The sequence below is a fragment of the Trachypithecus francoisi genome, unplaced genomic scaffold, assembly GCF_009764315.1.
Source record: "Trachypithecus francoisi isolate TF-2019V2 unplaced genomic scaffold, Tfra_2.0 Lachesis_group17, whole genome shotgun sequence".
Classification (NCBI taxonomy): Eukaryota; Metazoa; Chordata; class Mammalia; order Primates; family Cercopithecidae; genus Trachypithecus; species Trachypithecus francoisi.
The window spans coordinates 7,634,173-7,660,366 of record NW_022681462.1 but is presented as its reverse complement, the minus strand read 5'-3'; the positions used below and the strand labels follow the sequence as shown (position 1 = coordinate 7,660,366).

The window sequence follows — 26,194 nt, the reverse complement described above, 5'->3', positions numbered from 1 at the left end:
CCCTGGGCATAAGCAATATTATCATAGTTATTATTATTAATAAATGAATGTAAAAGGGGTCAGAAAGGGTTAGACACACAAAGCTTTAAATCTTGTAAATGTATTTTATTTCTCTGACATGAAAGCAGTAGCTGGAAGGAAAGTTTTGTTTCAAATTCTTGTAAATCCATTATTATTGGATGAGAACCGCATTTATTTTGCTTCTCCCACCTTAATAACCTTAGGCCACAGGATCTGAAGACATTGTCTGCATCTGACTATGAAGAATTCTTCACCTGCAACTCATCCTTGATCGTAGGACTAAACAGAGCATTAAATTCAGTGTCAGGACTTAGGATTGACAGGATTGTTAGTATTATTTCTAAGAACAATGTGTAACTTCTCCCGATTACTATTCAATTGCAACACGGCAGTAGAAACCAGTTGCACAGTTTATGGTAGCAAATAACACTCATTGTGTTCATTTTGGAGGTTTTCTCTTTTCTTTGATTCCATGGAGGCAGGATGGGAACTCTCCATTCAGGAACAGTTTAGTTCCAGCTTGCTGAGCACACTCTTGCTTTTCTGGAGGGAAAAATATTGGAAAATGGATTGAATATACCTTTAAATGTACATAGTGGAATTCATTTCTTATGCCAGTTAGAATGAGCAAACAGCCACATGCCTGTAATAATGTAAATTTTGCTTTCATTATGACCCTACATCCACAAGCTAATTACACTGCAGATACAAAGGCTGTCGACTTTCCTTCTCTGGAGTGATAAAGGAGCCTGCTGGGTAAAATAGCCACTACTCATGTTATTTCTGGACATATCCAAGCTACTGCAAGATGTTCCTTGCTTTAAAAGTGAATTTTAGCATGAATTCATGCAGTATTTTAAAAAGCAGGGACAGTTATTGCAGGGGGTGCAAACGAAGGGTATGCTGGAGTTGAAGGAAGATTGTTTCACTCCCCTTATTCCAGTTTGCCTTTTTTTTTTTTTCTTTTTAGCAAAACAAATTTTATACAGGTTGGGTTTCTTTCCCTTTGGTGCACACTACATGCCTCTATGTTTCTTAAATAGGATTCCCTAATTCTTACAAAGGGTTTTTCAAAAATGATTATAATGTAAAATTCCATACATAAAATAATTATGTAATTTATGATGTGCAAGTGGCCATCTCTTTTATGTGAAACAAATCAGACAAATATTTACTGAATTTGAAAAGTAAAGATAAACTATTAAGTAATTGACCATGTTGTTTAGGTAAAAATATCTTTGGCTCCTTTCACATATTGTTAGGATCTTTTCATGATTCTTTTAATTTAAAATAATAAAATGAATATGTCAAGGCTAACAAAATAAAACTTTACTTTTTTTTCCAAATTAACACAACTATTCTAGATCTAGTCATTACTTGACATATATACTGAAGCCTGCAAATTTCACCAATAAATGTGTGTTCTGTAAAGTGGAAAAATAATTTGGATCGAAGGACTATAGTTTGCAAATAACTTTTCACAATTTCTTGATATTGCTGATACCATAACAAAATCACTGTGATTTTAAAAAGTATTGTTAGTATGCAATAAAATTTCCTAAAATAATTTGTTTTGAACAAAAAATGATTTTGGAGGTCCTATTCTATACCTGCTAATTTTTTAAAAATATAGGGATATATAAGAAGCAAACTTTTGTGAGTCTGTGCCCATGAATAATATGTAGTCTTTGTAAACTGTAAACTAAAATATATGAAATGACTAGAAAACTGCTTGGAATGCCTAGCTACATGACATTACATTGTAGAGCTTGAGAGAAGAGGGGGATCAAGGTGGATTAGTGACATCTCAAAATACATCATGGAGCTACACGTAAAATTATAATCATATGATACTGTAATTAATTGTGGGAATAGTGCATTTTAGAATAGTACATGCACTTAGAACCAGCAGACGAAACTATTTCCAGTGCCATAAGCCGTATACATTCTCTACAAATATTTCTAATTAGGAGAGTAGGACATTTCCTTTAGATTTCTTTCGGTCTATCAGGTAAGCAATTTATGTGTTCTGAAATGGACTGATTATATTTTGCTCAGGGAACTGCTACAGGAGCAATCTCTTAGGTTTTGCACATTACGGAACTTTACATAAAACACTTTAGTATTTTCTTTCAAACTCATATTTAATGAGATGTGAATTAAAAAGTCTATTTGTGATTAAATCAGTACATTTGAGCTCTCTCTCCCCACCAAAAAAAGAAGGGCAGGGTAAGGGATGTTTGTGCCATTATCAATCGCAGAGTTTATTATTTTAAAAAAATATCTAAAATATTTCATAAAAATTTAAATAACTTTAAGATTTATATTTGAATAAGAGCTTGAAATATATATAATATATATGCACATTCAAAAGAAGAAAGGGACAGATATATCATTAATGATATTTCTCAAATTATATGGATGAAATAAAATTAACAAAGATCATTAATGACTTCTACTTTAAAAAAAAAAAAGTAAATGACAGAAAAGTATGCGTTTGCTTTCATTTTATTTAGGGGGGTACAAGTATATCATGACCCATTGTGGAATAGCTAGATGACACATTCTCTCTGTCATTTTTCACAATTCATGAATTGAGCATTAAAGATAAAATAAATGTTGTGTATAATATGGAACAAATAATTTTGCCATATTAGGAGGTGAATTTAGGGAGTTTCTTTAGTTTAGAGAAGCCGTCTCCCCAAAAGAAGAAACTACCATCAAGAAATTTCTAGAATTCAGTCTTTCAAACTGGTATGGTAGATGGAAATATTTTTCTTTCTGGAAAAAATGCATAAGGTGCTATTTCTCCTGGCAAAAATATGAAAATATGAATTGCACAATTTTTTCCCAGCAAACGACTGATCTCCACATACATCTATCATTATTCAGCTTCAAACTAAAAAGTCTTATTCTGAATACCAATTTGTATAAACTATGTAGCTCTCAATTATGGAATCTGAAAGTGCTGGTTCCATGATGATAAAGGAACATGCTGTTTGAAAGACCACAATTTGACTGCAAGTAATCAATATACTATTTGGAAGGAAACCTAGATGTGCAGTTTTATTTAGAAATGCTGAGAGCACTGCACTGAGGCTTTCTCCACAATGTCAGGTGGCTCTTTGTCAGTCTTCTTTACGTCTGTTCATTTTCAGAGACACCAGAACATTTTCTTGTTCACTGCCATTAATAGAAAATACCTCTTCTGGAATTTTCAGGGAAGAGGACAATCATTTGTAGCTAAATATATTTTTACTTTTATTTTTCATGAAGCTTCCTTACATTGTATGCCCTGAAATGGAGAGAGTAAAATGAAAAATTTGGACTTCTAGACCAGAAACATGCAAATGCTTTGGATGAAACTAACATTTGTCAATTTGCGTTTTATAAAATTGGTGTAGCATTTAATTCATTGTTTTAATCAAAGAGAAAATGTCGTGTTTACTGAGCATCCAGGTTTTTGGTTGAAATGTGATTATGAAATGCGAATCCTTTTAATAGCCCTAGATTGTCCCTCTCTTTATTTTTATATCTGGGAATATGGAATATCAAAGAGGTTAAGTACTCCAGGTCACACAGGTTAAAACAACCACCAGAAACAGAATTTGAATCTGATTCTCTACCATCACAAAGCCCATAAAAGGGCCTAACAACTACTACCAAGGCACCTAAGGTACAGTGCCTATGACGTAAGAATCGATTGTATATTCTATATATGCCTCATTTTCTGAAGCTTGTTAAATTGCCTGAAGAAGGAGATTATAATGAGTTCCCTTCATTAGAAATTTCACCAGAATTTTGCCAAAACCACAAAGGAAAGGTGACTTCATGACATATTAGTTAATTTAGATTCATATTTGAATGGTTATCTTTTTGTTGTTGTTGTTGTTGTTTTTGAGACGGAATTTCACTCTTGTCATCCAGGCTGGAGTGCAATGGGTCACTCTCGGCTCACTGCAACTTCTGCCTCCCAGGTTCAAGCGATTCTCCTGCCTCAGCCTCCCAAGTAGCCGGGACTACAGGCGTCTGTCACCACTCCTGGCTAATTTTTTGTATTTTTAGTAGAGATGGGTTTTCACCGTGTTGGACAGGCTGGTCTTGAACGCCTCACCTCAGTTTATCCACCCGCCTTGGCCTCCCAAAGTGCTGGGATTACAGGCCTGAGTCATCGCGCCCGGCGAGTGGTTATTTCCTTGTGATGCTTGCCTGATCTGGAAAGAATACAAGTTGTGTTGGCTGAAGGAGATAAGATGACAAAAATAGGATGGGGAAAGGGAACAGCCAGGGAGAATAGAAAACAGGAAAAGAAGTCTCCCTTGGATGAACTTACAGAGAATTACCAGAACTCCTAAGCCATATAAATGGAGTGAAGGGAATCTCGTATTTAAAAAAAAAAAAAAGAAAGAAAAAGTTTTATCTGGGCTTTTCCCTTAATTAAATTAGGGCCATTTGAATAACTACCTGAATAATGGCATCAAGAAGAAAAGAGCAGACGGTATGAAAGTTTTTTTCTCTTTGTTATATTTAGAGAATGTTTTGCAATTCTTTCAGTGTCACGTTAGAAGGCAGCATCATTTGTACAATATGAATTAGCCTCAGAAATTTCTAGGCATATTCACATTTAAAGTAAGATGACATTATTTTGGTCAGGCTGGTAGAGTCACACTGCTTTGTCTTGTGTTTCCTAAACCTTTCCTGACAGCGTGCTAGGTAAGAGTCCTCCCATTCTATACCATCCGCTTATGGGACTTTTATTGAGACGGTGGGACAGCTCAGCCAGGTGCCAGTTTGATGCTGGGTGACTGTAACTTAACATTCCTCACTAACTCTGCTTTGGAGTTAGGGGCTATGGGAGGTATTCGTTAATCCTTCACAATTTCTGCCGCAGAGATTTTTTAACTCTCTTTAGAATGTAAGAGGCGTGAGAAGAACAGGTCAGGCCTAAGGCAGCCTGCAGTGTGGTGGAACTCCACCCTTTCCCTTCGCCACGGCTCCATTTACCCCTTTGGAACGTGTCGATAATTCCCAGAGAATAGTAATAGGTTTTCAATGGAATATTTTGTGGAAACGGAGCTCTTTTGGTCTGGGGTTCACGTCTTGATGAGGCCAGGAAGATAAAGCGGACCGAGGGGCTGAGATGGTCTGTCTCTCGTGGAGTTGGAGTGCCCTCTGCTGTTCAAGAGAAGAAGTGCATGTACAGATAGCTCTAGCCAGTGCTTTCTCCAGGTAAAGAAAAACCTCCAAAATGCTGCTTAGAAAACCAGATACATGCCCTCAGTAGATCTCTGAGCTTCTGGCTCATGCAATTATGGGGGTTTTGACTCTTAAGGAAATCTCATTGATGCTGAGTATGCGATCAGGCCAGAGCCTATAGGGAGGGCAGCTTTTTATTTGGTCATATAGTGTGGTATAAGCAATAGTTCTAGAATGATAGGTGTTTGGATTATTTTTCATGTGTTTGAATGTCACCATAAAATATTCTTTTTTGTGTGTGATCAATATTTTTATATCTGAGAAACCTGGATATTGTAATTCTAGTTTTGGAGGTTTCTGAATATCTTCTGTTGAAGTGTTTTTACATATAAAGTCAGCATTGAAAAGTTTTCTCGTGGCAAGAATTTTCTGTGTCTGTCTTTCTGTCTTTCCGTCCGTCCGTCCTTCCTTCCTTCCTTCCTTCCTTTTCATTTTTTTGCTTTACTTTCTAATGTATTTTGTTGTTCTCTGCTGTGAAATAATTTATTTCTATATAGTCCTGTAATTTATAAGCACTTTCACATAATCTCATTCAGTCATCATAGCGACTCTGTGATGCAAGCTACATAGTTCCCACTTTATAGACAGAGAATCAAGGCCAAGATCATGTCCAGACATGCAGGTGGCCTCAGAAGTGAGCACTGTGTCAGATTTTCTAAGACAGGAGTAATAGATGTTAATTTTTAATGACTACCATTTGTCAGCATTATACTAAACATTTTAAGCATTATGTCAAGTCACAGGTAGATATTATTCCATGTCAAGTCACAGGTAGGTATTATTATAACTGTTACTTCATAGATATGCAAAGAATAATCTTTAAAGGTTAGCAATAGTCAAATAGCCAGTAAGTGAAAAGGCTGGGTTTTAAATGTGGTGCATCTGACTCTGGGGGCCCCAGTGTGTGGCCAACTTTTGACGTATGGAGAAAAAGACATAAACCTTGAACTCAAGCAGTTTAGTATTTTTTAATTGTGGTAAAATATACGTAACTTAAAATATACAATTATAACAATTTTAAGTGTAAAGTTTAGAGCTGTTACACATATTGACATTGTTGTGCAAGAATCACCACCATCCATGTCCAAAAATCTTTCATCTTTCCAAGCTGAAACTGTACCCATTAAGCAATAACACCCATTCTCCTCTCCCTCTAGCCCCAGCAACTACCATTCTATTGTCTGTTTCTATGAATTTGACTACTTTAGGTACCTCATATAAGTGGAAGCATACAATATTTGTCTTTTTGTGTCTGGGTTATTTCACTTAGCATAATGTCTTCAAGGCTCATCCTTATTATAGCATGTGTCAGAATGTCATTCTTTTTAAGGATGTATAATATTCTGTTGTATCTATATACCACATTTATTCACTGATCAATGGATGTTGGGATGTTTCCAGATTTTCAGTATTATGAAAAGTGTTGCTATGAACACTGATGCACAAATATCTGTTTGATTCCCTGATTTTAGTTGTTTTGGGTACATACCCAGAAATGAAATATACGGATCATATGGTAATTCCATGCTTAGTTTTTTAAACATGGAACTGCCATTCTGTTTTCTGTGGTAGTTACACAATTTTATACTCCCATAAGCAATGCTTAAGGGCAGTAATTTCTCCACATCCTTGCCACTTATTATTTTCTAATTAAAAAAAAAAGTCATCTTAATGAATGTGAAGGGATAGCTTACTGTGATTTTGATTTACATTTCCCTAATGATTAGTGATATTAAACATATTTTTATGTTCTTAGTGGCCAACTGTATATCTTCTTTTGAGAAAAGTCTATTCAAGTCCTTTAACTGTTTTTAAATTGGGTTGTTGTTGAGTTCTATGAGTTGTTCATATATTCTGGATATTAAACCCTTTTTAGACATATGATTTGTAAATATTTTCTTTTATTCCGTACATTGCCTTTTATACCCTGTTGATAGTAGCTATAGAAAGATAGATGTTGTTAGATGCACAGAAGTTTTTAGATTTTGATGAAGTGCAATTTATCTCTGTTTTCTTTTGCTGCCTTTTGGTATCATGTCCAAGAGCTTTGTCAAATCCAATGTCATGAAGTTTTTATCCTATGTTTTAACAGTTTTATAGTTTTAACTCTTATATCTCTTTACATGTCTTTAATCCATTTTGAATTAATTTTTTTATATGGAGTAAGGTAAGGGTCCAACCTCATTCTTTTGCATGTGAATATCCAGTTTTCCTAACATCATTTGTCAAAAAGAACTATACTTTTCTGATTGGATATCTAGCATTCTTGTCAAAAGTCATTGGTTGTATAGGCAACAGTTTATTTCTGGGCTTTCTATACTATTCCATTGATCTATATGTCTGTCTTTTCCTATTACACAGAAATTTTACTCTTATATAGTGCCAGCTTTTACCAAAATTTGTTCTGATTAGAGTTTTTTCTTGAAGCCCATTTTGTCAGTAATGTAATTAATGAAAATCAATCTAGTTTTTCCTTGAATTTATGTATTATGCATATAGGTGATAAACCAAATAGCTTAAAGTTTTAATTTACAAATACATAAATTGGTTTGATGTGATATGGAAACAACTGTATTTCTCAAAGTTGTTTTAACCTGTGTATAGAAGACTAAAATTTACATCTATTCATTGCATTCATTAGGTCTAACAGCTGAATGCCTTCTAGTTAAGTAGATTTGGGTAATGTAGTTTCTCCTATTTGTTTACCTACTGCTGTAGCTTGGATGTTTGATCCCTCCAAACCTCATGTTGAAATTTGATCCCATTTTGGAAGCCAGACCTAATGTAAGGTGTTGGGTCATGGTGGTGGAACCCTCAGGAATAGATGAATGCCTCACCCTTGGGGGTGAGTGACTTCTCACTCTATTAGTTCCTGTGAGAGCTGGTTAAAAAGAACCTGGGACTTCCCCTGCCACTTTCTCTCTTGCTCTGTGGTTTCTGCAGGCACTAGTTTCTTCTTCCAATATAGTGGAAGTAGACTGAAGCCCCATACTTCTTATACAGTCTACAGAACCATAAGTCAATAAACGTCTTTTCTTTATCAGTTGCCCAGCCTCAGTTATGCCTTTAGAGTAACACTAAACGGACTAAGACACCTATTCAGCTAGGTAATAGCCATGGGACTGGTTTACAAAAATAAATTTTTAATACTTAGATAAGTACTTGAAAAGAATAATACCAAAAATAGGCCATTTTACTTGTGACTATAGATGCACAAATATTAAACATAGTATTATCAAATTCTGATTTTTAAAATGAAAACTATACCAAATAGGGTTTAATCTAGAAATTTAAGATTGCAATCTATAACCCTTTTTCATCACACTACATGATCATAAGAAAAAAGCTGTGAAAACTTTGATAGATGATTTAAAGGCATTTATAAATGTGACATATACTCCCGATTCAAAAATTAAAAAAAAAGAAACAACTTTCAATGCACTACAGATAGGGACCCTCATTCCAATAAAGAATATATTTAAAAGTAACCACCAATGCCTACTTATTGGAAAAGGTAGAAGGGTATCTCTCATTACTGTCATTATCCATCACAAAGAGAAATTTCTAATTAATACATAATAATATTAAAATTAATACTAAGTATATTTAAATAAAAAGAAATTAAGATAGCATCTATAAGTAATAATTTTGTTGACTTGGAAACTGAAAGATAATCAATTTAAAAACTATTCAAAAATAATATTGAATTAAGGAACATGGCCAGTCACGAATTAATGTAAAGAATATAAATATATTCTGTAAATACTGAATACTTGGACTGGATAAACATTTCGGTCATAATAGTAATTTCTATTTTCATCCTTTTCTCACTGATTCTTTTACAAACATTAATTTCTTTTTGTATTTACTATTCTATTCTATTGTATGACTATATATTTTGGACCAGAATGACACTGCCTTAATTACAACTTTATCAAACGTCTTGATATTTGGCAGGCAAAAGCTCCTATTCCCCCATTCACACCACTAAACTAAAGACTTTTTTTTTCTTTTTTTTTGTATTTTAGGCAAGAATACTTGGATTGTTCTTTAAACTGAATTTTAGAACCACATAGTTCCATTAAAAAAATCCTATTGGGGGCCAGAGGCAGTGGCTCACATCTGTAATCCCAGCACTTTGGGAGGTCAAGGCATGTGGATCATGAGGTCAGGCGTTTGAGACCAGCCTGGTCAACATAGTGAAACCCTGTCTCTACTAAATATACAAAACATTAGCCAGGCCTGGTGGCAGGTGCGTGTAATCCTAGCTACTCGGGAGGCTGTGGCAGGAGAATCGCTTGAAGCTGGGAGGCAGAGGTTGCAGTGAGCCGAGATCACACAGCTGCACTCCAGTCCGGGAGACAGTGTGAGACTCTGTCTCAAGAAAACAACAAAAATAAATAAAAATAAAAAACCTATTGGGATTTTTGGTCATAATTCTATACTCACAGCATTTTTGCAATAGAAGCACTGTAGGCCTCAGCTAGTCCAATTTCTCTCATTATAGACCTAAAGAAAAAGGCCTTCAGACTCCGGATACTGAATCCTTCAGCGGCACATAGCAGGGTTTACTTCTGCGCACATATTATGTCTCTGCAAGAGACAGATATGAAAATGGAACTTTTTCCCTAGAAACAGGATAGAAACAGTTGTGATATTCAAGAAGGTTGGATTCAAGAAAGGCGGTCACCATTTAATGTTCTAAAGAGAGCCCCTTCTGTGGTTTATAACACTATTCAAATCAGCTGAAGCTTTACGTTGTATTTGAACAAAAAGACATAATAACTGAAGGGGTGGGGAAACTGAAATAATGAGTGTGTATAGTAAATCCGGGGTTAGGGGGATTTCCCTAAGAATACTGTATTTTTGGCCCATTCTGAGGTTCTCATATACTTTAGAAGACAAAGCAAGTATGACATTTAAAAAAATCATTTTACACCTGTCACTTTTGGTCCCAAGAAGATCGTTAACAGCGTGACAGGGATGTTGTAGTACAATAGTCAAGTAACAGTAGTAGTGACAACCGCATTAACTATCATCATATCTTAATTTTACCTCATACTTTTTTTTTTACAAAAAGCACCCCTAGGAACTCTCATTTTTAATTACATTTTCTCTCAGATCATTCTTCGGTGGTCAGAGGCAAATATTGCCTTCTTTTTACAGATGGTAAAACATGAGTTAGTGAGAAATGAAAAAAATCTCCACAGGTCTCAGAGGCCACCTGGAGCGGGTTCCATGACTAGTTTTTTTTTTCAGGCAACATCGTCCTTCCAAAATGATCATAACTATTGGTCTTTTCCTTCTATGCTTCTTATAATTCAACAAAAACTTGAAGAATGAAGTCCAATTTATTCCCTTATTGGAATATGTGCTAATGAAGGAATGAATACTTTTGCTGGAAAAGTGAAGTGTTTGTAAACGTTTTTCTTGCAGCTGCTTTTATAACGATGTTAGGGCCACGGAGCAGCAAAACTCCACGTGCACCATTTTCGTTCTGATGTATGTAAATACTGCTCTCTGGAGCAAAACTCCCATACGCAAACCTCTTCGTCTAGTCGTTTGGGGCAGGACCCTGGTCATTTTTAAATATTAACACATAATTTTATTCTACTACAGAGTTGAAAATCACTCTCCTTGTACATTGTGTTTTTTGATAGTGATTTTACTCTAGTTTAGAAGTACTTAGGTGATGTAAAAAAATAACAAATTTTATATTGTTTATTATTTTCTTCATTGATGTAAGGAAGCATTAAGTCTGTTTAACCTGTTATTTTTGAGATATAAAATCTAGTTCTAAATATAAAATATCTTTCATGGAGCACTTTTCCAACTTCGTGATTTTTGTTTCATACTCTGTTTTGTGTATTTTGTTTGCTACACACAAAGCACAATCAGAAACAAACATTTTACCTACAGCTGTCTACTAGAATGCGAGAAGTGGTAGAGCTGTCTACTAAAATGTGAGAAGTGGGGACATAGTTTCAGGCACAGAGAAACAGTTGTCTCTTCTCTGGAATGAATGAAGCCCTAGGAAAAATAACTCTCAATGATCCCAGTCTGAGCATTCATGTGTTCATTGTGGAGTCCTCACATAGCCATAGGTCAGTGTTAAAGAAGAAACTACCTTATAAGACAGAACTCTGGTGAGAAAGCCTAAGTACTTGGTTTTATCATATCATAATATGCAGATGGGAATCTCCCTATTGAACTTTCTGTAATCTGTGCTATTAAAATCTATAGAGTCATGAATCCATAAAACAGTAAAAGCAGGTTTGGCACGTGGACTAAACTCTCCAGTAAAGGTGAGTAGATGGAGATTTACAAAAGCATCCAGGATCTTGGCAATGTATTTGGGATAGACCAGGTCTCGTAATCCCAGTTTGTGCTCTTTTGACTGGACTAGGTGTGGTGCTATGTGGTTCCCATCATTTGTGTTCTGTCTTACAAATCTCGCTGTACTTGGGTGAATGTGGAATGTCTTCTGCATCTTTTCTGCTTTTGCCTTCCACTCCCTCCTTTGTCCTAACCAGTGCTTCTCCACCACCACCAAGGTTTTACATGTAGAGTATGCCTCTAGATAAATACTGATTGAGTCTGAGCTGATAGTCGACTGGCTCTTAGAATTACAATGACCCATAATAATGTTTAGGTCAAAAGATTTATTTGAAGCTTATAGATACTTTTGGAAGCCATAGACAAAAACATTTCTTCAAATAAAAAAAGTTTCTTTTTAAATTAAACTAGATCCTATGTCTTTTTGGAGTTATAGGACTAAAGCAAGTGACAGAAGTGGAGTAGCTCTAAGAAAGCTTTTGTATGATAGCGAACAAATTGATAGACTCTAGAATGGTGCTAAAATACTGTGCACCAAAGACAAAACAAGCCAAAACCGATTATTTAACAATGCTTTTTTTGTTTTTTTGTTTTTGTTTTTGTTTTTAGTTTTTCTCCTTCACAGTGTTCTCATAGAGTACCTCTTAAGGAAGGGATCCATGCCCTGGACTGCACTTGCTTTTAGAGAAGCCAGTGGTTATGAGTCTTTCAGGAGTCAGAAACATTAGGGAATTTTTTTATCAGCTCAACTCAAGAAATTTCCCACAGAATCTGGTTCAATGGGTGATTTTTGAATTTAAGATAAGTTTGTATTGCGTCCCAAATTGAGACACAGTGACAGTCAGTCTTCCGAATATGAAAAAGCTGCTTATGCTTTAACCCAAGAGAGTCTGTCATGTTAGTAGATTTTTAAACAATTTGGATCCTATCCTGATACTCTCATGATTTGATGTATATGCAATTTATTACAGTTTTGTAATGTATTTGCAAGTAGGCTTGTGGAGGCTAGGAGATATAATTTGGAGGCCTTCAAGTACAGTAAAATCAACTGGCTTAGGCACGTGTGGAGCTCGTGTGCTTGCCAATCACAACCCACCACATAATTCATCGATCACAGTTTACCTGAAGATAGCCATTCACTTATCCATGTATGTAATCGATATAATGACATAGCTCATAGTTGTTTAGTCCTTTGTCATCACTAAAGGATATTTAGGTAAATTTTCTCACTTGAGCTTAACAAGTCTCCTATGGAGTTAAATATTGACTCTTAGAGGAAAGAAAAATAAAAGCCATGAACAGCCTGTCTTGCCCAAGTACACATAGCTCGTGAATGAGACCATGATGGTGCAAAATCAAAAATTTTTATTCCAAGTACAATATTCTTTCCACCACACCTTGGCTGCAAGGCATTTTGTAGAGAATCTGTCTGGGGAGAAGGTGACTTTCGTGGTGTGGTTCTGGAGGAATAAGGATGCTGAAGTGCCAGCCCTCTCAGGTGTTCCATATTAACATCTCAGCTTTGCAGGCAAAGTTTGGCATGAGAACATTGTGACAGTGGCACTGTAGAGCAAGAGAACTCAATGTCAAAAGATCTGAATTTTAGACATGCTGGGTAACGACTTCATTTTTCCAGACTTTTTTCCAACTTTATAGTAAATAGCTAGACTGCAAAATACTTCAGATCAGTGATCAGCATACAGCTCCCTGGGCCAAACTCAGCTTCCTTTTATAAAAAGGGTTTTATTGGGACACAGCTACGCACATTGCTTATGTTATTTTCCATGACTCCTTTCACACTATAATGGCAGTGCTGAGTAGTTGCCACAGAGACCATATGCCCCGCAAAGCCCTTGACTGAGAAAGTTTGCCATCTCTTGTTTTTGGTCTTGTCTGTTTTATTTTGTTATTTTATTTTATCTTATTCTGTTTTATTTGTCAATGGGAGAAGAAGCATTTTCTCAAAGAAGTATTTTTGAAGTACATCTTTAGCTAATGAGGGGCGTTTGTTTTAGCCAGCAAAGATTTAGCTGTCACTGTACAAAGTCCCTGGAGAAGCTGTCTTTCTCATTCTAGGAACTAAGAAAGGTGTTTTCTAGGTCTGTATCACATTTCCAGAAATACAGGTTCAATTAAAGTACCTTTTCTTTTAATTTTTCTCATTCTTTATTGTCATTCAGCCTTGGGTTGAGCCAGCGAGATTGGTAAGAGCTGCCCCCTGGAGACCTCCTGCAAATGCTATTCCATGAAGTAGTGGTTTCCCAATGTGCATCTCATACAAAACCAAACAATACAAATAATGCTGCTATTGTACCTTTCTTATGGCTGGTCTCAAGGGGGGTGAGACTGTCATCATAAAACATAACAAAGCTGCTATAGAAATGGACAGACAGAGGAGAAAGTAGTCTGAGGGCCTCAGAACCTCAACAGAAACTTCCTCTAAACTGGCAGCTGAAAGCTGCAGGGTTTTTTCTTGGTTATCTATTGAAATGTGAAGATTTCTTATCTCAACGGGTAGCTGCAGAATTTTTTAATACTGTTATCTACATGTAAATTATTGACTGGATTATCAAAGCCATTATACTTATAAATCTTGAATTATTATCTGAGAAGCAGGAATAACTTTTTAAAATCCCAGTTTGTTAGATAAGTAAGTGCTAACAGGCAACCTTATTTATCCCATTGTCTTGCTAGATTGCTTTTGATGAAATCAACAAAATGCACAAGTTAGGTAAATGAATGTGGAGTTAGATTTACTGAAACTCATCATGGTATAGGCTCCCCAGTAACCTAGGTTATTCTGTTTTAAACAAAAATTACTTGATTTTTATTTACTTAGGAACATGCTTTTGCTTAATCATATCATATACCTCTCCTATTTGTTTGTTAAATCTAGTTTTTCAACATTTGGTGCAAAGATGTATTTACATAACTTGTATGATTCATAATATTCCTATATCCAGAATTTGGTAGACAGATTGTCATATAGAGGGAAGCCAGACTGCAAGGAAAAATTCTTTCTATAGGACTCACTGCATAATCATGAAAGGAAGAAAAATCTGACCTATTCAGATTTCTGCCTTCAGCACCTACTTTTTGGTGTTCTCAGAACTCACGTTTTGTGGTCTGAATAAAAAGTAAGTAACAGCTAACTCAGCTTTCTGTAAGTTATAGTAATGCTTCTATTAGACATAAGGAATATGATAGATTCAAAAGATAAATAAGAAATCTCCAGGAGGACCAAATTGCATGGTGGAGGTTTGGAAATACTTCTTTGCTTTTGGTACAGAAGGTGAAGCAGAATGATTTCAGTTGGAAAAAAGATCTAAGCTTGGCAAGGCTACTCAGAAGCCATTATAATGTTAATTATAATGTTAATTAAAGAATGTTCATGAAAGGGAAAAAACCAAAAAACAAAAATCCATCTCTATAGTGGGTTCCAATCTATGGGCCAAGCAGAAGCAATTTCCCCTCTTCCTAAACACCAAATCCTACAGCTGGATGTTTAGACCATATCTGATCTCTGCCTTGTTGATCTCCTGACCAATCCATCATGTGAAAACAAAGCTGTCAAGCAGCAGTGTCTCAGTATGCTGCCCTCTCAGATGTATTCCCCAGTTGGCTGACATCACGCCAACTAGTGAAAATCCCACACTTGAGTGGTGTTTTCTGTCAGGAGTTGGGAAGAGGAAAGCAAGCATGCTGGGGCAGACATCCTGTATCCATCCCAGAGTCAGAGGGTCTCTGAGGAGCAGCCAAATAAGCTGCTCACTTCAGAATACCTTATTATACATTTATTCTACAACTCCAAGATGGGAGTTGCTACCCCGATAGCACAACTGGCCCCAGTGGCTGTAAAGCCCAAGAAATCCACATGACTCATGCAGGCTACAGCAGCTAACAATAGGACCTATGCCGTATTGAGCTCTGCTAACATTAAAATAACAATCTAAAATTCCCAGGATAACTTTACATAAATCTAATACATGAGTTCTTTTTTTATTGAAGAGTAATACCAGCAGTTAAACCTTATAGGTATCGAAAAGCAATTACAAAATGAGGAGATTATGGTGGCAATATTGTAAATAGGAACTCACTTAAATGTCAAAGCACTTGCCATAAAAGTGGCAATAATGATGCTAAACACAATACACTGTTTTCAAGTATTATTATTTTTTATGTTTTTCCTCTATTAGACATGATGAGGTTCAAACAGCCATCACCTAACTGATTGTGAAAATAATATCATCATCATTATCATGTGCTGGCAAAACATGAATGGCTCTGTCATTCTGTCCTACAGACATTTAATAATGGAACAAGAGTCAGACATAAATCCCTAGAGGTAAAAATGGCAGGACATTACAAGGCTCAGAGCATAATTGTAAACCTGCATACTAATAAGCGTGGCTTTTATAGATACCAATCATAGAAAAAATGGCAATAAAGAGATAATTTTTCAGGCTGTAATTATTTGCTGGTCATAAAATATTTTTAACTTTGGAACATTTGTTGTTACTGTTTGGTATTTACTTCCAGCCTACTTGTTAATCCAATTCAATCTTATTCCTTAAGAACAAGCTGCATGCCTGCTTTTCCTTTCCTTCTTTCATGAGCACTAATCAAGTTCCTACTGTATATAGGTATTGTGCTAAACAGCAAGAGAAGCATACCGCATGGACTTGGTCTGATAGCAACTGATTGTCGAGTTGAGAGAAATTTTAAAAGGGGGTATACATGCCAGTTAGAAGAACTGAAGGCAAAAAAGTTAAATAAGTAAACAGGAAAACTTACATTCTTCTATTGAATTTACCAAAGTCCATTTCAGATGAGAAGAAAGCTATGACTAAAGAAAAACATGTAACCTAAGCATTGAGGCTTCTAAGCCAGGATAGCAAAAAGAGAATTACTAGAATGCTGATTTTGTGCCAGACTTTGGTCCAGGTGCCTTTACTTAATGTGTTTTGCAAAATAAACTCCTTGCAGCAGTTGTAGACAAAGTTCATATTTCTCATTTTATAGATGATGAAAGTGAAGACTTTGAGGACTCCTCTTCCTTTTCAAATTTCAGCCAAAATTAGGCCTCTTCTTCAGGGAGAGTCTTTTAGGTGTTTTATTGCATTACTATGGCATTGTATGTATATCTCTACTGTAACATTCAACACAGTGAAAAGCACCTAACTGCATCTCTACCTTTCCTAAAGGTAAGAATTGCCTTTGCAGCTCTCTGCTTCCAGCACTTAACCCCTTCAGTATAACAGGTGCTAAACATAGATTTGCTGAATGAATGAACAATGACAAACTGTTTATATGGCAAAGCAGGGATTAATATTCAGGTTTTTTATTATGTCATTACAGATGCATTTTCTAGTATTCCAGGTTGCCTATGCAGGGAAAATAACTTTTTGGAGAAGGAAAGAAAAATATATCTTTCTGTTCCTCAAGTGTGTGTGTGTGTGTGTGTGTGTGTGTGTGTGTGTGTGGCGGGGCGGGGGGCAGTTCATATTTAAGGAAAATAACTGGATACCTGAATGAGCCCACCAATGAGATAGTTACCTGGGTGGTATGCAGAAAAGTCAAGAGTATTCTTAGGGTACTTCCACAAAAGGACACAGAACCTTCTTAGAATAAAAGACCTCTGTCACTTTTACCTGAAATGCCTACATTTGGGGTCTGAGTTTTTTGCATAATTTGTCTGGTCTTCATTTTAATTTCATTTCAGTGACTATGTAATCAATCTTAAATTTATATCTGAAAAATCAAACAAGGAATTGCAGAATTGGATTGAATGATCTTTATCATATTGTGCCTACGAATGTGCAAAGGGGTCAAATGACTGCTTGGCGAATATTCATAGTAGTTCAACAATCTCAAATTTTTAATATTTCAGAGGGATGTTCAAAATGGTTCCAGAAGCTGGTAATTAAAGGAAAGGAGCAAAAATCTTTTTTTTCCAATGGGAAAGTAAAATACTGTTCTGCTAAAATTTCTGATTCCAAGGACATTTCTAATGGTAAAAGATCTTAAGAAAAATGAAGGCAGAGGTGAAGATGGGCTGCTTTTCTGCTTTTCTCTTTTAAGTAGAAGCATATGTTTATACTTCTCAGTGGGAAACTTCTAGGCAGCAATCAAGAGACCTTACAAGTATCGTATAAGTGAAGAGTTTAAAATAGTTTTGAGTTGAAAAAAGAACAAGAAACTATTTCAAAACTGAAAAAAAAATTTTTGATTGTAATCAAGTAGCCTTGCCCATTTCCGTATCATAATGAATATCAATTAATAGAAAACATGAGAAAATAAATTTTAATGTACTAAAAAATTAGATACACACATCAGAAAAAGTATGTAAATGATGTGCTTTCTTCTAAGCCCTGTCATTACTTCCACAATAATCAACAGATCTAATCTGCCAACTATCTAATTTCCTTCTTTCCTTTTTCTCCCTCTCTCTTTCTTTCTTCTTTTTTTTCCTTTTTAGGCGGTCCTAGAAGAATTAAAGTTAGTGACAGGTAGTGGCCTCTGCTTCTCTTGACTGTGGTTGTCAGATACAAGTTTTGTTTGTTTGCTTGATTTGTTGAAAAGACCATCCAATTTGGTGGTGTAAAGTCGTATCACTTTTTTTCTTTTTGAACAGCGGATTCTATGATGGTACCAAAAAGATGAAAAACTTTTACTTGTACATTACAAAGTGGGAGACATATACTTTCCTCTCCTCTACATCTGCCGTCTCCTCCCTCTTTTTTGTTCTTCCCTTTTTTCTTCCCTAATCCTCCTTTAGGGGTCCCACAGTGCTTTCACCCCTCTACCCCCCCAAAAGTCAGGCATTTCCACCTGCATGTTTCACTGAACGTTAAACCAACATGTCTAGAGAGAGTCACCATCATCTTCTCTCTACACGATTTCTGTTAACACTATCACCATCCATAAAAAGTTGGTTCATCAAGACTTCTCTTTTTCACAAGCCCCTCATGTCCAGGTACTGGTGCCTCCATAATTCTTTGGTCAAACATTTCTTTCTTTTCTTCCCTCTCCCAGAGGTTTAGGTTTCATTATGTCATTACTGAACATTACAAATAGCTTTTTATTGGGTTTTTTATCTAGCAAATTTTAACTTATAAAATACATTAGTGATTACCAGATTTTTTTTAAATTTTATTTTATTATTATTATACTTTAAGTTCTAGGGTACATGTGCATAACGTGCAGGTTTGTTACATATGTACACTTGTGCCATGTTGGTGTGCTGCACCCATCAACTCGTCAGCACCCATCAACTCGTCATTTACATAAGGTAAAACTCCCAATACAATCCCTCCCCCCTCACCCCTCCCCATGATAGGCCCCGGTGTGTGATGTTCCCCTTCCCGAGTCCAAGTGATCTCATTGTTCAGTTCCCACCTATGAGTGAGAACATGCGGTGTTTGGTTTTCTCTTCTTGTGATAGTTTGCTGAGAATGATGGTTTCCAGCTGCGTCCATATCCCTACAAAGGACACGAACTCATCCTTTTTGATGGCTGCATAGTATTCCATGGTGTATATGTGCCACATTTTCTTAATCCAGTCTGTCACTGATGGACATTTGGGTTGAGTCCAAGTCTTTGCTGTTGTGAATAGTGCTGCAATAAACATACGTGTGCGTGTGTCTTTATAGCAGCATGATTTATAATCCTTTGTGTATATACCCAGTTATATTCTGGTCATATCATGAGGAAGCCTGAACACATTCACTATCAACCTGGTGTCTCCAGAATAGAGGATATGTAGTGATGATAAGTAGATGAATACAAAGTAAAGTACAAATAATAATACCTTCATTTCAGGGTTGTTTGGAAGATTGGATATTTATAGCACACAGCATAATGTCACTCATCTAAATTGAGCTTAAAAATGTTGTTATTGGCCAGGCATGGTGGCTCAGGCCTGTAATTCCAGCACTTTGGGAGTCCGAGGCGGGCAGATCATGAGGTCAGGAGATTGAGACCATCCTGGCCAACATGGTGAAATGCTGTCTCTACGAAAAATACAAAAATTAGCTAGGCATGGTGGTGCCTGCCTGTAGTCTCAGCTATTCGGGAGGCTGAGGCAGGAGAATCACTTGAACCTCGGAGGTGGAGGTTGCAGTGATCTGAGATTGCACCACTGCACTCCAGCCTGGTGACAGAGCAAGACTCTGTCTCAAAAACAAAAAGAAAAAAAAAAAGAAAAAAAACAGTTATTATTGCCTTCCTCTATTTGGACATTATTGGAGTAATGGAGAAAAGAGATTGTTTCCTCTACTCTGGATAGATTTCATAGAACACTATAGTCTTTGAGATATAAATTTTAAGACAGTTTTATCAGCACATAGATTTAAAAGCTTGATTTGGAATTTATTAATCATTCTCTTGTGTAATTTATTTTGGAAACATTATAAAAACTTAACAAACACTTGCTCTCTTGCTGGGAAAAAAAAAAAAAAAAACATTAGAGCCTCACAAATGGAACTATGTTTTGTAATTTAAACTGGGCATTTTTAATACAGTTTAAAAAATTACGTGGCTGTATTATTCAAATGAGAAAAGTAGTTGATGTGCATTCAGATTAGTTCCTTTAATAATGCCTTTAAAAAACTCTGTGGCTATTACTGACTCAGTAGTACAATGATAATTTGCAATGCCCCATTGGCTTCAATAAAAGGGTAAAGAAAATGGTTTAAGTTATCTTAGAGAGGCTAGCATGAGGCAGTATAAAAAGTAAGGATTTTTTTTTTTTAAACTCCGAAAATAAAAGGCACAAAGTGAAATATATGCATTCTACCCACTTATGTTCCCAAAGGAGACTCCAGCTTCCAGGAGACCAGTATAAGCTGAATTTGTAATAGACAAGTTTCAACTCCTATTTACTCTTCAATCGTGAGTAGGCTAAGACTTGGATAAGAAAGTTCTGGAGCCCTAGGAGAAGGCACACGGCAAGAAGGCTCAAGCCACAAGATAGAGAAAAAGGAAAATTCCTACCTCAGAAGAGGTTGTTAGAGGGTGATTTTATCCAAAAGTTCTTTGAGTCAGAAGGAAAAGGTCTTAGATGTTTGGGTCTGGTTTTCTGCCCAAGCTAAATAACTCACCAGAAACCCAAACTGCTAGTTTAAAGAGAATTAGGATTATGCTTCTTCTAAAACAGTATGACCTTGTCCTAAGGCTTCCACTAAATTTGTTGTCACCATACCTGACATCTCTCAGATGTCACACTCACCCTATGAAGCACATAGCTCTAGAGCAATCAATTGCAAGAACCTCTGGACCTGGGAAACCCTCATGCTTACTTTATTACCTGTGGCCAATGGCTACAGCCAATATGCTGCTTATAAGACTTGCCTGCTGGTCTCAAAATTCCCAAGTCTGAGAATTGTTCACCTTCACCAAGTCTATGACCTGTGATCACACATATCTGATGTCTCATTTTGTCTCTGGCAGAATATCTTTCTCGATGAGGTTTTCTTGATTTTCACTCTGTTGCAACTTTTCTTCTGTTTTCTCAGAAGGAGAGATGACATGTAATTTAGTACCTACTTAAAGGCCCAGACTGATGCTGACAGTTATGCTATCTGGCCCATGCTTTATTATCTAGAACTGATAGAATTAAATTTGATTTAATTTTTTCTAAAGCTCATCCATTTAATAACTGTCCTTCTATATGCATGGTCTACTAATGGTAACTGTTATTAGTACAGAGGTAATAAAAGTCAACTTTTACTTTCAGCTTTGTACAGTGATCCACACATTTTGTTGTGTATGTCAACAGAAAGTGTGTTTCTATAATCATTGGCATTTGTTTATGGGGCTTATAAGCAGCCATAATTTGGAGAAATTAAGTCTAAGTAATAGTATCTAGGCTAAGTGTGTCTGCGATGCTCAGCAGGATTTCAATGCAAGATCCAAGTCAATTGGCTCCAGTTAGATGATCAAAATGTGTTCTAGTACGTGTCTTAATACTAGGACACTTAATACAAAATGCACTCCATATTTTATTTCCCCAGTTTATATTTTCTGTCTGTGATTGGAAGGATTTTAAGTCACAGTGACAAAGTAAAAATTTTGTTCCTCAGAGATTTCAAATGCAAAAGAATAAGTCATAGAAAGAGAGAGATTAAGATTAAATAAAAGTGATTTTAACTCCAACTGTTACTTTTGAGAATACTCAAACAGTTCATACAGTGTATTATAGTGATTAAAACACTCAATAAAAGTAGCTATCTGGATTTGGATCCCAGCTCTACTTCTTGTTGGGTTGTGAGCTTGGGCAAGGTCTTTGCTTTAGATATCTTTTTTGTTAAATTGCCTCAGTCTTCCGAGTAGCTGGGACTACAGGCGCCCACCACCACGCCTGGCTAATGTTTTGTATTTTACTTTTAGTAGAGACAGGGTTTCACCAGGTTAGGCAGGATGGTCTCGATCTCCTGACATCGTGATCCGCCCGCCTCGGCCTCCCAAAGTGTTGGGATTACAGTCATGAGCCACCATGCCGGGCCCATTGTCTCATTTTAAAATTTAAGACATTGTCTTTTTTAAAATTTTGTTTTATCTTTGCTCCTGTCTCCATAACTCCTCACTGAGGGGGAAAAAAAACCTACCTACTATTGGTTTGCTATCATTTAAATATCCCTGTCTCTGATTGATCTTCTACTCATAGGTCATTAAAGTCTATGATACTTTCCCTGGCAAAACAGGTAGATTTTGCTTAAAATTTAAAAAAGTTTGCATACGAAGTAATCAGTATTATGCTTTGGTTTTACTATGTGAAGTTTTACTTTCACTGACCCAGTAAACCTAGAAACAAGCTATTATTATGAGCATCATACCTAGGGTTTTTAATTTTAAATGATGACTTTATAGCTCAAGCACATGCCAAGGGAGGAAACAAGGCAGGTACATGGCCACAGAGAGCCTGCTGAGTACGTGCAAACAACACTTGAGCACATGTCTAGAGCAGCCAGTCTGTTAGAATGTTAACAATGGCATTTTCTGTTTCCACTTAAATCGTGATTCATTTAGGAGGTACATTTCCCAAAGGAACAGTCATTTTTGAGACTTTAAAATCTCTGAGTAGTATATTTTAACTCAATCAACTCTCATAGACTTCTGTAAAATATCACAAAATCTCAAGGTTAGAGTTTATGAAGAAGGAATATTTTGTTTTGTTGTGATTTCCTCCAAGGAGAGAAAAAGTAAACACACATGGTCTTAAATAGTATTGCACTGTTTCAAACTCTAACTGAAAACTAGTGAAGAAATATCGTTTCCTATAATCATAAAGCTTTTACCCATAAGTAATTCCATTTTTAAGTGTTTTGGTAGAGAATATTCCTCTCCTTTCCTTAAAATTTTCATCCTCCTTATCTTTTGATTGATGACTAAGAATGGCATTTAATTTAGGAATCCCAACTAATTACTATTTTTCAGACACCAGATACCATCACTTTTTTGGGCAGTTCTCAATTTTAAATTCTATTTATTTCTAAAATTATTTAAATTTTTCTTTTTTGGGTACATAGTAGGTGTATGGGGACTTGTATTAAATATTTACTTTGACATTCTCCTGAGACTCCACTCACGCATACACACAATTTCTCTCTGCCTCTTTCTATATAATTGTTCTCCCTTTTAGCTATCTTTCCATTTATCCATCTATGTACTAGATTGCTAGAACTTAGCACCCTCTTCCGAAAACTCAGTTTTTGAAAGCCTCAAGGAGATTCCTCATGACTGTTCACAAATCAGTCTATCATCAAAAATCATCACTATGCATCTGCCATATTTTTTTCTTTTACTTAGGTTCTGATTGGATGTCTTGGAGTCTGAAGTCCAATTTAGGGAGTTTCAGAGTCACTATGGGGATACAGTTCTCCATGAAATGACTGTGACTAGGCCATGGGTGTTCTCTCAATGTTTTTTGTTCTTCTGGTGGCCGAGGTCAATACCTAGACTGTCATCATGAAATCTCTCTTTCATGACACAAATGCAACCTATAAGTCAATTTTGATTGCTTTAGTGCGATATGCTATCACCTTGGGACTGTAACAGTAACAACTTAGCCAGTCTCCCTGCTTCTATTCACCACCAATCAGCCAGAATATATATATATATGTGTGTGTGTATATATATATGTGTGTGTATATATATACGTATATATGTATATATATGTATATATATACGTATATATACATATACACACACACACACACACACACACATATATATATATATATATATTTAAACCTAAGTGAGATCATGTCCTAGTTCTTTTACTGGGACTAGAAGGCCTTCCAGCCATGCCTCCACCTGGGACCAGCCCACTGACTGGTCTGGTGCTGCTCTCCCCTAGCCACATTGTGCTCCCTAGCACCAGGCCTTGCTGCATTTCCTCCAGCTGCCAAGTGCTCTCCCCTCAAGTGTGCTCTCCTCCAAGTATGAGCAGAGTTCACTCTATCTCTTCCTTCAAATCTCAGTTCACATTTTTCTGTATTCGTTAGATGACTCCAGCTAGATGAGTTCTTTCACTACCACATCATTCCTTCTTGGATTTATTTTTCTTCACAACATTTTTTTATTATAGAATGTATTATACTCTTTCTTATAGTATAACATATTATGATATTTAAGATATAGTATCATAACATATTTTTATATAAATATACATGTACCATTATAAGATGATTGCATGTTTTTTTTAACTTGGTAACTGCCTTAAGAGCAGAAAAACGTTTTTCATTTTTATACTGCCAACAGCAAAACCAGGGACTATCGTAAAGTAGTAGCTCAATAAATACTTGTCAGTCAAATGAGTTTATAAACAAATGGAAGTTCCTGATCTTCAGAGTGCCAAACCTGGGCTCAGATGGGTGTTCAGATGAGAAGAATGGCCCTCTCCTCAATTCCACATGGTGTCACTTGGGACCAACATATTAAATTGTTTATCCCAAGAATATCACATTCTGTGATCTTTGCCTCTCCCAAACCAATAAACATTTACAAGCAAAACCCTAGTTCCTTCGTGTTTGCACACCCCCTTGTCACAAGAAGAATTTAAATCAGTTCATGTGATTCCTTTTTGTCCCCATACATTCTTTCTAACTTCTTTCGCCAGTCATTTCTCCCTGCATACACATTCTTGTCAAAACTTCTCAGGCCTACATGCACATGAGAAACCTCATATTTTACATTCTTTTGCACAGAAGAAACAATAGAGGGTAGAGAGATGTTTCCTTTTGGTAGCAGCCTCTGAATTTAAGCAGTTGCCCAAAGGAAAAGGACCTGAGCTGTGGGGTTGGACAGGCAAAATAGAATCTCTTTGCATTATTGGTTCACAAACTACTCATTACCTAACAATCTGCTTTTTCCCTCTTGAAAATATAGTAACAATGTTACCATGATGTTAGTTTTCTATAACACCTTTGTTATTAACAACGTAGTATTTCATTTTCTAATTCCACAGTATAACTTATTTATTCAACCCTCCTTTTGCTGTTTAGGCTATTTTCAATTTCATACTATTGCAAACAAAATTATCATGGATATCTCTGAGACTAATACTGGCTCCAGGGTTTTGCACCTTGTTAAAGTTAATAATTACCCACCAGAATTATTAAAACAATTTGCACACTTAGCAACAATACTTGAGAAGGCCCATATCTTCTTACTGACACAGAGCTCTTTTCAATCTTTTTAATCTCTGAAAGTAATAGGCCCCCAATGTCATCTCATTGTTTTTAAAAATTTATATTTCTTTCATAATCAAATTTTAACATTTTATATTTAATAGACATTCAGATATCCTATTTCGTGAGCCCCATTTATGCCCTTTGACCATTTTTTTTTTTTTTTTTTTTTTTGAGACGGAGTCTCGCTCTGTCGCCCAGGCTGGAGTGCAGTGGCCGGCTCTCAGCTCACTGCCAGCTCCGCCTCCCGGGTTTACGCCATTCTCCTGCCTCAGCCTCCCGAGTAGCTGGGACTACAGGCGCCCGCCACCTCGCCCGGCTAGTTTTTTGTATTTTTAGTAGAGATGGGGTTTCACCATGTTAGCCAGGATGGTCTCGATCTCCTGACCTCGTGATCCACCCGACTCGGCCTCCCAAAGTGCTGGGATTACAGGCTTGAGCCACCGCGCCCGGCCACCCTTTGACCATTTTGACCATTTATCTCTCCCTCTCTTTTTTTTGTTTTTTTTTTGAGACAGTGTCTCACTCCGTTGTCCAGGCTGGAGTACAGTGGTGCGATCATAGCTCACTTTAACCTTGAACTTCTGGCCTTGAACAAGTGAATCTTCCACCTCAGTCTTTCAAGTAGCTAGGACTACTGGCACAGGCCACCATGCACCACTAACTTAATTTTTTTTTTCTCTGTAGAAATGGAGTCTCCTTATGTTGTCCAGACTTGTCTTAAACTCTTGGCCCCAAGTGATCCTTCCACCTTGGCCTCCCCAAAACTGGAATTACAGGTGTGGCCGACTGCCACGGTTACTATTTGAGACCATCATTACAACAGTTACTACTGATACTGCTTGAGACTGTCATTACTAGACTGAATGACCGAGGACGAAGGTAGAAAT

The 26,194-nt window shown here is 36.4% G+C and overlaps 2 long non-coding RNA genes across 2 annotated transcripts in view; one reads left to right on the top strand and one right to left on the bottom strand.

Annotated features, from left to right (window-relative positions):
* Positions 1–235: 235 nt before the first annotated feature.
* LOC117099672 lies at positions 236–24,872 on the bottom strand. The gene is made up of 3 exons (XR_004443941.1): positions 24,653–24,872; positions 9,727–9,870; positions 236–564 (listed from the first exon to the last, which is right to left on the bottom strand). It is a non-coding gene; the product is annotated as an uncharacterized LOC117099672 (long non-coding RNA).
* The window catches only part of LOC117099671, a 134,765-nt gene continuing 112,893 nt past the window's right edge, over positions 4,323–26,194 (top strand). Inside the window, exon 1 of the long non-coding RNA XR_004443940.1 lies at positions 4,323–4,519. This is a non-coding gene — a long non-coding RNA (uncharacterized LOC117099671). The remainder of the gene's footprint in view (positions 4,520–26,194) is intronic.